The sequence below is a fragment of the Amblyomma maculatum genome, chromosome 1, assembly GCF_055883805.1.
Source record: "Amblyomma maculatum isolate TAMU_Amacu chromosome 1, ASM5588380v1, whole genome shotgun sequence".
In the NCBI taxonomy this organism is placed as follows: domain Eukaryota; kingdom Metazoa; phylum Arthropoda; class Arachnida; order Ixodida; family Ixodidae; genus Amblyomma; species Amblyomma maculatum.
This window is the reverse complement of record NC_139344.1, coordinates 75592532-75604211: the sequence shown is the minus strand read 5'-3', so window position 1 is coordinate 75604211 and position 11680 is coordinate 75592532.

The window sequence follows — 11680 nt, the reverse complement described above, 5'->3', positions numbered from 1 at the left end:
CACACAACACGCAATCAGAGCAAGCTTGGAACGGGTTGAAATCCACACCAAAATTCACGGCACAAAGCACAACGCTGGCTGCAGCGGCATAGGGAACCAAAGCTGGAGTTTGCTCCGCGACGCCAGCGCTCGGTTTCCAGCGGAGCGGAGAGGAACTACGAAACCTACGCGCATCCGCGCCCGCGCTGCGCGCGGCTGTCTGCGGAGTCTGCGCAGCCCGCTCGCTCGGGAGCGCGTGCTACAGGCAGCCGCACGTGCACGCGGAGCGGGAGAAGGAGAGTGAGGACGAGGGAGGATGGTCGTGCGTCTGTGCGCGCAAAGCCGGCGCTCTTTGCCAGTGGTGTTTCTTATTCTTGCTTTTTTTCTGTGCCACGGCTGACATAGAGGCTGGCTGGAGGCACGCTTTTTATCGGTGCTTTCGAAAGTGAGAAATTATGATTAACTGATCGCCGCGGACATTGTTTTCAAAGAGCGCTTGTTGGCAGGCTCAGACAAAAAAAAAATCATGAACGCGAATTCGGTACTCGAAGGCAGAGGCAAGCGACAGGTATTTTGAAGGACTTGAGGCGGCACCTCTTGATGTCTCTTCCATGTTGTTCAGAGAATGAAGGGTCCAGCCTTCTCGTTGAGAATTGATACGCGTGTACACAGCGACGAGTGCTCCGGGCGCTGGTTGGGGAGCTTCCTTTCCATTTGTGAGTGCTCACTTGAAAGGGGCCTATTCAACTCTTTGGGGACAGACGTTTTAGGCGATGCTGCCGGCGTCGTGGTGCCTGCTTTCGGCGCGTTTAGGACGCGTTCCCTACAAAGGCACAAAGCATGCCGCCTTACCCTTGGGTTCCTGCTGACAGCGGTCAGGGGGAGTTCGCTGCTGTGGCGCTGCCATCCGAAATCAATGACTTATCTACCTTTAACGATGAGAGGTTTCTTAACGACCTGGATCACTGACGAGAAGCCGAGGCATGCCATTCTTTCGGCAGTTTCCTCTCTTCGTGAGACGAAGAGCGAGGAAATGCCTGACGACTTTTCATGCAGGCGGGGACATCTCTCCAAGTAAACCTTTGTCTTCTTAATTCCACAGCTACGCTGTGCAATCCCTAGTTCAGTTATCTCCTCTAGCGAATGCGCAGTTTTGAGCTCCCGAAGCAGGATCGCGTATGAGGATAGGACGATTAACGTATGTGTTTTCCCTTTATAAGCGCCGAGTGATGGCATTAATGACATATATCTGTTTCTTGAGGCCGACTTGGTTCTGCGATGGCTGCTGCGGCACCGCCAGTTACAAACAGAGGTGCGAGATACGAGCGGTACGAGATACCTAAAAAAAAACCGACAACCATCGTTTCAACACGAAAGAGAGAAAAGAGAAAACACTTTCACGAGTTTTGCGAAAAAGCGCGCCGTCACTTTTTCATTGCGGTTTTTTTTTCTTGCCCCCTTTGTTGGAGCGCGACGGCGGCCAGACTGCGGCCGGGGGAGGAGAGAAACAACCGAGCGCGCGCGCGCAAACACGTGCTGCAGAGCAGCACGGAGCAGACGACAGCATGAACCAAAGCTGGAGTTTGCTCCGCGACGCCAGCGCTCGGTTTCCAGCGGAGCGGAGAGGAACTACAACACCTACGCGCATCCGCGCCTGCGCTGCGCGCGGCTGTCTGCGGAGTCTGCGCAGCCCACTCGCTCGGGAGCGCGTGCTACAAGCAGCCGCACGTGCACGCGGAGCGGGAGAAGGAGAGTGAGGACGAGGGGGGATGGTCGTGCGTCTGTGCGCACAAAGCCGGCGCTCTTTGCCAGTGGTGTTTCTTATTTTTGCTTTTTTCTGTGCCCCGGCTGACATAGAGGCTGGCTGGAGGCACGCTTTTTGTCGGTGCATTCGAAAGTGAGAAATTATGATTAATTGATCGCCGCGGACATTGTTTTCAAAGAGCGCTTGTTGGCAGGCTCAGACAAAAAAAAAATCATGAACGCGAATTCGGTACTCGAAGGCAGAGGCAAGCGACAGGTATTTTGAAGGACTTGAGGCGGCACCTCTTGATGTCTCTTCCATGTTGTTCAGAGAATGAAGGGTCCAGCCTTCTCGTTGAGAATTGATACGCGTGTACACAGCGACGAGTGGTCCGGGCACTGGTTGGGGAGCTTCCATTTGTGACTGCTCACTTGAAAGGGTTCCTATTCAACTCTTTGGGGACAGACGTTTTAGGCGGTGCTGCCGGCGCCGTGGAGCCTGCTTTCGGCGCGTTTAGGACGCGTTCCCTACAAAGGCACAAAGCGTGCCGCCTTACCCTTTGGTTCCAGCTGACAGCGGTCAGGGGGAGTTCGCTGCTGTGGCGCTGCCATCCGAAATCAATGACTTATCTACCTTTAACGATGAGAGGTTTCTCAACGACCTGGATCACTGACGAGAAGCCGAGGCATGCCATTTTTTCGGCAGTTTCCTCTCTCCGCGAGACGAAGAGCGAGGAAATGCCTGACGACTTTTCATGCAGGCGGGGACATCTCTCCAAGTAAACCATTGTCTTCTTAATTCCATAGCTACGCCGTGCAATCCCTAGTTCAGTTATCTCCTCTAGCGAATGCGCAGTTTTGAGCTCCCGAAGCAGGATCGCGTATGAGGATAGAACGATTAACGTATGTGTTTTCCCTTTATACGCGCCGAGTGATGGCATTAGGCCGACTTGGTTCCGCGATGGCTGCTGCGGCATCGCCAGTTACAAACAGAGGTGCGAGATACGAGCCGGTACGAGATACTTAAGAAAAAAAACCAACAACCATCCTTTCAACACGAAAGAGAGGAGAGAAAAACACTTTCACGAGTTTTGCGAAAAAGCGCGCCGTCACTTTTTCATTCCAGCTTTTTTTTTTCTTGCTCCCTTTGTTGGAGCGCGACGGCGGCCAGAATGCGGCCGGAGGAGGAGAGAAACAACCGAGTGCGCGCGCGCAAACACGTGCTGGAAACCAGCGCGGAGCAGACGACAGCATGCTTTTCTATGCGGCGGGAAGCAGACGACGCGGAAGCACTGCGCGGAGGTTTTGACGGGGTCTCCATGGAGGGCGCTGACGCACAGAGCGGCGCAGCGCCCCCTGGCCCAGGTTTTCTCCCCTATAGTGCGATGAGAGCACGTGGCGTGTGCACCAAGTCCAAGGGAACAAAACGCGAGTCTCGAGAAAAAGCCAGCAAAGCACGGGCTGCCGATCGCTTTGCGCCCAGGCGAATGGAAGGAAATGGAAGCTAGGTTGGCGCGCTTCAGCGCTCGCGTTCATGACTTTAAAGCAGCGTCCCAGATGGTTCCTGTGAGTGCTTTCTTGATGGCACCCGAGTCCATCTGTGTGCACGGGCAAGAAGCGGGGGAAAAAAGGAAAAAAAAAAAGAAAAGACCCAATCTGTCTGCCACGTGTGCGGTACGCTTTCTGGACGCCGCTGCCGTGCCCTCCTCAGGTGCCCCAGGGCACGGGTGGCCGCCACAACCCTGTAGCAATCGTGTAGCGGCTTACCCGGCGCCCCTCAAGTGGGTTGGTTTAAAAAAAAAGAAAAGAGGTAGATATCAATATTCCGCAAGACCGTGTACATATAGGTCAGACCGGAAATTTATCTACCAGCTAAAGTTCCTCGATCATTAACATATAAGCCGCGTTGATATGGACAACTCGAATTTTGGGCAGTTTTTCTGGGGACCAATCTATTCAATCGCATGAACAGCCGTGGTAAGAGTAAGTCATCTAGACATAAGATATGCCATATCAAGCGTAATATCCAGGCGAGTGAAGCGGAACTATGTTATTTCAGGCATAATTACAACGAGGATAATGAGATTGGAGCGGCAAAAATATTGTCTAATTCCAACTTCAATGAACCCCACTATGCGCAGAAGCAGATCCTATGATGGCATAATATTTGAAAAATTTTTATTCGCGATTCGTTATTACGGAAAACTCGTTTTAAGGACAAATTTGCTCGGGAACAAAACTGTCCATATTAATGAGGCACGACTGTAATTAATTTTTTTTGTTCTCCTCCATTTCGGCCCAGCTATTGCTCAAAATATTACAGTAGTGTTCAATTTCAGTTTTAGTCAAATGTTATTTCGGTGTTCCTAACGTTCTTTTTTTTAACGCCTAATAGAGCTATAAATAAACGTTAGCATAACCTTTCTATAAACATTTTAACAACATATATCTAATATATATGCAGCATTATACTAGCGTTCTTGAATATGATAAAACAACCCTGCACGAGCATGTAACCTACCATTGGTGACGGTACACAACTACGCAATACAGCGCGACATCACCTCTGAATAAATAGCACAGAGAAAAGTTTTTATATCCATTATTGAGGAGTGTCCCCATGGTGTCCCTTGAGTAACAGTGGCGAATGTGTAATAAGCAAAGCATTCTACCCAAATAATGGAGCAGCGATTGCTCTCTAAGGCAGGCATTACTGCACAGATAGTTACAAGAACATACTAGAAAAAGAAAAAAATATTGCTAGGAATTAGTGCTTTAAATAGATTTCCCGTTTTTTTTTCATGAAATAATCATGATATCATGTAAACATTCCATTAAACCAACGTTTATTTACAAAATTAAAATAATGTTTATAATACAACATAAAACATTTGCTGGTCTATAAATTATAGCAAAATTGATAACAAAACTTTTACTCTGACTTTATACTAATACTTTATGTCATGTAAGCATTGTGCAACTTATATTACATTTTTATAAAATTATTTTCATCTTCGGTGTTACCTGGATGGTTTCTCATCTAGCGCTGAAAGACGGTTTTGCTATTGTTGCTGCTATGTTTGCCTTGAAGAAGCTTCGATGTGATCACTGCTTATTCATGTTTTTTTTATCTTCTTCGACAGGCTTGGGAAAAAATTGAGATTAAAATGAACAAAAGTAGATACCATGCCGCAATACATGTCATATGCTTGTCGAACGTTTGCTGAGCGACAGTGTTTTTTTATTTTATATAAAGACTCCATTCACGTGTGTAGCACGTTGACAGGATGCTGTTGCAGCATCTACCTTCTTTAATCTTTCATTTAGGGGCTGCACTCACCACGAAACCCGCGGGCGACAGCGCGAAACCAGGCAAAAGCCACCCGTCGCCACTGAAACAGATGCGGAGCGAACAGTGAGCAGGTCGCGCCCCTTGCGGCAGCGGAGAGCGTGACTCAAGGAGAAAAATTCCCATTGTTCACGCGGCGATTGAGAAGGCCGTAAGAAAGAGCGCGCGCTCTCTCCCTCGACACCGGCCGTGGCAAGAGGCGCTTCAGGAAGCAGTCGACACCATTGAGACTTACGCTCTAAGGGCGGGTCTTGAATGTTCACACTCTAAGTCCGAACTCCCTGTAGTTCGAGAAGGCCCCAATCGAAAGAACAGACCTCCGCCTCCTGCAATCAGGGTAGAGCTCAAAGGACTGCCAATCAAACAAGTAGACACCATCAGAATCCTAGGCATGTTCATTCAGAGTAACCACAGAAATTTAGGAACATTAGATAAACTGACCACAACAGTCACCCAAACAGCCAGACTAATCAAGCGAATAGCCAACAAGAGGAGGGGCATGAAAGAACGCGACACCTGTCGACTCATTCAGGCTTTCGTCATCACCAGGCTAGTCTACACCCTGCCCTATCTGCACCTTTACCAAGACGAAAAGCAAAAGTTTGAATGTCTTATCCGGCAAGCTTACAAGACAGCACTAGGAAAATCGAGAAACACCTCAACCGATAGGCTCTTAGCTCTTGGAATGCACAACACACTTGATGAACTCAAGGAAGCGCATTTAATAGCGCAGTACTCCAGACTGGCGCGCACCAAAGCCGGGAGGCTTGTCTTGCTGAGGCTAGGCATCAATGCCGAACCCATGGCGGACGATCCCAGGCAAATACCCACAGCAATCAGGAAAGAGCTTGTTATCAAGCCCCTCCCTAAGAATATGCACCCCATTCACCACGAAGGCAGGCGACTAGCACGCGCACGTGCATTACACACCAAATACAAAGAAAACCATTCGGTTGCTTACGTAGATGCGGCCGATTATGAAGAGACGGACCGCGGTTTCGCGATTTGTGCGGTGACTGGGGCCGTGAGTCCACGCCTACCAAAATCTTAGCTTCAGCTACTGTACGCACCAGAACCTCCGAGGCTGCAGAGGAAGCAGCCATCGCGCTGGCTATCGCTTCTACCGAAGCAGATGTTATAGTCAGTGATTCCAAAACAGCCGTACGGAATTTCGGGAGGGGCCGTCTGTCGGCTGCCGCCAGGAGTATCCTCAAAAAGCTACCGTCCAGTCCCTGGTAGGACGATAGAACTGGTATGGGTTCCGGCTCACTCGGGCAATCCCGGGAACGAGAAGGCTCACGAATATGCCCGAGGTTTCGTCGGCCGGGCGGTGAGCACCTCGTTTCCCGCGGGCGCGAGGGAGGGCCTGCTCTCTTTCCATGATATAACTCGCCATTTTACCCTGGAAAGGCGCATCTTCCCTCCACCGCACAATTCATTAAGCAAGGCCCAGGAGATAATCTGGCGCCAGCTACAAACCCGCTCCTTTCCCTGCCCCAAAGTTTATTCACATATATTCAGAGAGCAGGTTGACCCTGAATGCAAAGAGTGTGGCGTCGACGCTGCTTTAGACCACATTACATGGGGGTGCGCGGCCTATCCGCCACCCGCCGATTTGCTGCCAGCTCCGTCTCTGGAGGAGTGGGAGGCCGTGCTGCGCTGCTCGGACCCGGACCATCCAGGCTCGGGTCACTGAGTGGGCCGAAGAGATCGCCGACAGGACGCAACTGGCGGCCATCTGGCGCGGCCAGCAAGCAAAACTAAACCACTTAAAGCCGATGAAATAAATGTTTTTCCATCCATCCATCCATTCCGTTCGCGCCACTAGAAAGTATTCTAGTTCACTATACCCTAAACGCTTCTCCTTTATACCCCCTTCAGCGCCGAGGGCGTGGGGAGGGGTACACCCTGCAAAGCGAGGGACGCTTCTTCCTTGCGTAACCTTTCGTCCTTTCCATACTTTTGCTTCCCTTTCGTAGGGTGCCTCGATAATTTGAAAGTAGCGACACTCTCCTCCGCGCCGCGCTTTCCTCCTCGATTCTCCTCGCGCGGCGGCGGCGAGCGCTGCGCACGACACGCTTTTTCTCCTTGGCGCCAGCCGGCCGGCCGCAGCAGTGAGTGAAGCGCGAGCTTTTGGGCCAGGTACGCGCTCAAGGAGAGCTAAAACTTTTTGAAAAATTGCGAGAAAAGCATTGAGAATGTCCAAAGTAACGTTCATGAATTGGTTGGTTTCTTCTTAGAACTGTTTGAATGGGGAATACTGATAAACAAAGCTTTCAGGCGAGTTCCGTGCTGCAGACACTTTTTAAGTCACATGATAAGGTGTTTCTTTGTGCACCTAATCTAGTACTGCCTCTGACTTTGTGTTTGTTTTGTTTTTTAAGTGTGAAATCGGTCACCGCGGTAAAACTTCGGAAAACGATCCAGGCTGGTGCTTTGAACTTCAAGATCATAGAAGGTCATAGCTGGACTTAGTCTATTTCGCTACTGTTAAGCTATCTGTCTAAGCATGGTATATGTCACGCGATAAACCATAAGATTGGATTATTGGTTAATTGTACATGTATTTTGATCAATTACTGGGCCAAATTAATTGATATTTAGAAAATTGCAATTAAAATCTAAATTCTAGCTGCAACATCGAACCATATACCATTGAAAAGCTAAGGTCAAGTGTAATGGCACTGTGCTAGTTAGCGATCCGCAATAACCTGCGTTAATTAGTTAATTTTGTATAAAACCAAACTTTGAGCCAAGGAACAGGTTTGCCACGGCTGTCTTGATATGATGCTGATGGAGGAATTAAATAATTTTATGAGTACGCGGCCACTCACTGACTTCGCGTGTGGTTAAAAGACAGCAGGGTACACTGGGAGAAGTGGTGGGCCCTATTGCCGACACACTAAAGTTCTGGGGCAAGCATACTGTGGCCTCATGCGCTATGTAAAAGAGCGTAATTTCATTGAACGCAACAATCAAATAAAACGACAGGGGGCACATAAGTCTTCAACGTGCGGAAATGAGAAAGCATTCAGTTCAGTTCAGTCGTTCAGTCGTGTTCGACTCTTCGTGACCCTATGGACCATGTCACGCCACGCTTTCCGGTCTCTCACTATCTTCCTAACATCACATAACTTCATCTGCAGTGCCTCGAGGATGCCATCTAACCATCGCGTTCGCTGCCTACCCCTTCTCCGGCGACCCTCAACCTTTCCCAACATCAAATCTTTCTCCAGCGACTCCTCTCTTCTCATCAGATGACCAAAGTAGCTGAGCTTTAACTTTAGAATTTGACCCTCCAATGAGCAGTCAGGGTTTATGGTCAACAATATCGACTGATTTGATCTTCTGGCAGTCCAAGGAACTCTCAAGAGTCTTCGCCAGCACCACAATTCAAACGCGTCAATTCTTCGGCTGTCAGCCTTTTTCACAGTCCAACTCTCGCATCCATACATCACAACTGGAAAGACCATAGCACGAGTTATACGGATCTTGGTTGGCAGACTAATGTCTCTGCTCTTTACTAGGTGGTCAAGGCTAACCATTGCTGGACAGTAATGTATATTGCGCAAAAAGACGAGACAAAGAGGAGAAGTGGACAACGACGGCGCAGAACTGACAACTGAATTTATTCGAAGAACGGAAGAGTATATATATAAGTACACACACTTGTACCCACATGAGCATAGTCAAAAATGCATAAAAATCTATATCAACACAGTAAAACTCCCCCCATCACACGCACGTGGTGAAAACTGCCGACGCACTAACGATTGTGCAGCATGGTCATCTCATTTTCTGTCAATGCGACGGACGTTTTACTAACACAAACATTTTGCTTTCGGTTAATATGGAACGCCTCGGCGATTTCTCGAGTAGTCTGGTCTTTATGAAGAAACAATATATTAGTATCAACGAAGAAAGGTACACACTCACACGCGTTACAATGTTTTGCTAAGTTAGTATCATTCTTTTTTAAGGACTGCGCATGCTCCATCAGCCTAATGTTGATGCAACGGCCTGTCTGCCCAATATACGTACGGCCACAGGACAATGGTATTTGGTATACTACACCCATCCTACAACTAATGAAACTCTTGGCGTGATTGACCTGGCATCTGTTCTTACTTCTTGTGCCCCCCAGCTTTCTTTGAACCGCTGCACCTACCTTGCCAATCTTATTAGGGGCTGAAAACAACACCTGTACGCCATATTTTGCGCCTACTTTTTTAAACCGATGTGATAATGCATGTATATAAGGCACAACTGCAATTTTATTTCTTTCATTTTTTCTTTCTATCTGTCCGGAACACTTCAGAGAACGCAGAACCTTATCAGCACTAGCTACAAGCACTGAGTCTGGATAACCAGCCTCCCTACATCTATTAGCTTGGATTTCAAGGCTATTATACATTTGATGTGCACAAGACTTATTGACAGCCATCCTAAAACAAGCTGTTACTATTCCAGATTTAACAAGTTTGGAGTGACATGACTTGTAGTTTAAAAGAGGCTTTACACTCCTAGGAGAGTACTGCCAACACACATGATTCATATTAAAAGTCAACTTTAAATCTAAAAATTGCAAAACATTTTTCTGAGGAACCTCAAAGGTGAACTTCAGTCCTGTACCATTCCGAGCAAAAATGTCAAGGATTTGAGGCACATTTACAGCATCCAAGGATCTAACTAAAACAAGAAAATCATCTACGTATCGGAAAATACGAATGACCTTTCCTGTTAGGTCGCTCTCTATTTTTCGGTCGACATAACTAAGATAAATGTTACTGAGAACGGGGGCTACTTTAGCGCCTATGCACACGCCAGACTTCTGCATGAATAATTTATCGTCCCACATTACATAGGTGTTCTGAAGATAAAATGACAAAAGTTCCAGGAAGGATCCAACAGTTATACCGCACTCATTTCGAAATAAACACTCATCATTATCCTCTGTGATGCAATTCTTCACACATTGTAGAAGTTGATTATGAGGAAGAGAATAAAACAAGTCAACCACATCTATGCTAAAGCCAGAGCAAGAAGCCATATTCTCGTTGAAAAGATGCTTTACAACGGTCTCTGAGTTAGGCACAAGAAACGGGTCAATAACGGAAAGTGCTGACAAATGATTGTTAAGGTAAGACGATACGACTACTTGCCAAGTCTGGCGCTCAGAAACTATTGCCCGGAAAGGGATGCCAGGCTTATGCGTTTTTGCTGAAAAGAAAATTTCAAGAACTGGAAGTTCAGCTTTCTTTACTTTGCTTGCCAAATTCTCTAGTCCAAATTCATGCAATAACGCCACAGCCTCTTTCTTGCACTCAACCGGATCCTTTCTGCTCACTCTAAAATGCTTCCTTACTGACTCACATGCTTTTTCTGAAAACTGTTTCTCGGACAGTACAACAAAGTAGCCTTCTTTGTCAGACTGCACAACGTGCAAACGATTGTCACACAGGTAATTGACCAATGAGCGAAACCTGTTACTACGCCGACCACTAGACTTGCTACTGGCTACCGCATCAACACACTCTGAAATACACCTAGACCTATCATCGAACTGAGCTTTGGACGATACACTGCGAGCAAAAGCCAACTTCTCAACCGTTAACATCCCAGGGTCAAGACAGAACTTTGGTCCGAGGCGTAAAGTCTTTTCATGCTTAGAATCCAAAGCGACATCATCCAAGACCAAAAGCTTTCCTTCTGATGCCGGTCTTCTCGTACCTTTTGGGAGGGTTGGACGGACTGCGCTCCAAAGGAATTCCGTCAGCTGATCGGTAGTCTTACACCACTCACGAAACACACGCTGATTACGGAGAGTGTTCTCAACCAGGCACTTAGTTGTAGGATGGATGTAGTATACCAAATACCATTGTCCTGTGGCCGTACGTATATTGGGCAGACAGGCCGTTGCATCAACATTAGGCTGATGGAGCATGCGCAGTCCTTAAAAAAGAATGATACTAACTTAGCAAAACATTGTAACGCGTGTGAGTGTGTACCTTTCTTCGTTGATACTAATATATTGTTTCTTCATAAAGACCAGACTACTCGAGAAATCGCCGAGGCGTTCCATATTAACCGAAAGCAAAATGTTTGTGTTAGTAAAACGTCCGTCGCATTGACAGAAAATGAGATGACCATGCTGCACAATCGTTAGTGCGTCGGCAGTTTTCACCACGTGCGTGTGATGGGGGGAGTTTTACTGTGTTGATATAGATTTTTATGCATTTTTGACTATGCTCATGTGGGTACAACAAGTGTGTGTACTTATATATATACTCTTCCGTTCTTCGAATAAATTCAGTTGTCAGTTCTGCGCCGTCGTTGTCCACTTCTCCTCTTTGTCTCGTCTTTTTGCGCAATATACATTACTGTCCATCATGGTTCACCAACTCGCCCAATCAGCCGTTCTTCTACAGTTCATTTCGTGTACATGGGCTTCTATTTTGTGTCGAAACATCGATTTGTCTAACCCAGCAATACTGTCTCCCATCATCGCCGTGTGTATCTGCCGAGCCCGCACTGCGTCGTGGCATTGCCGATACGATACCTGCCCTCCGGATGTGCAAGCACTTTGTGGCTCGTTACGACCTTCTACGG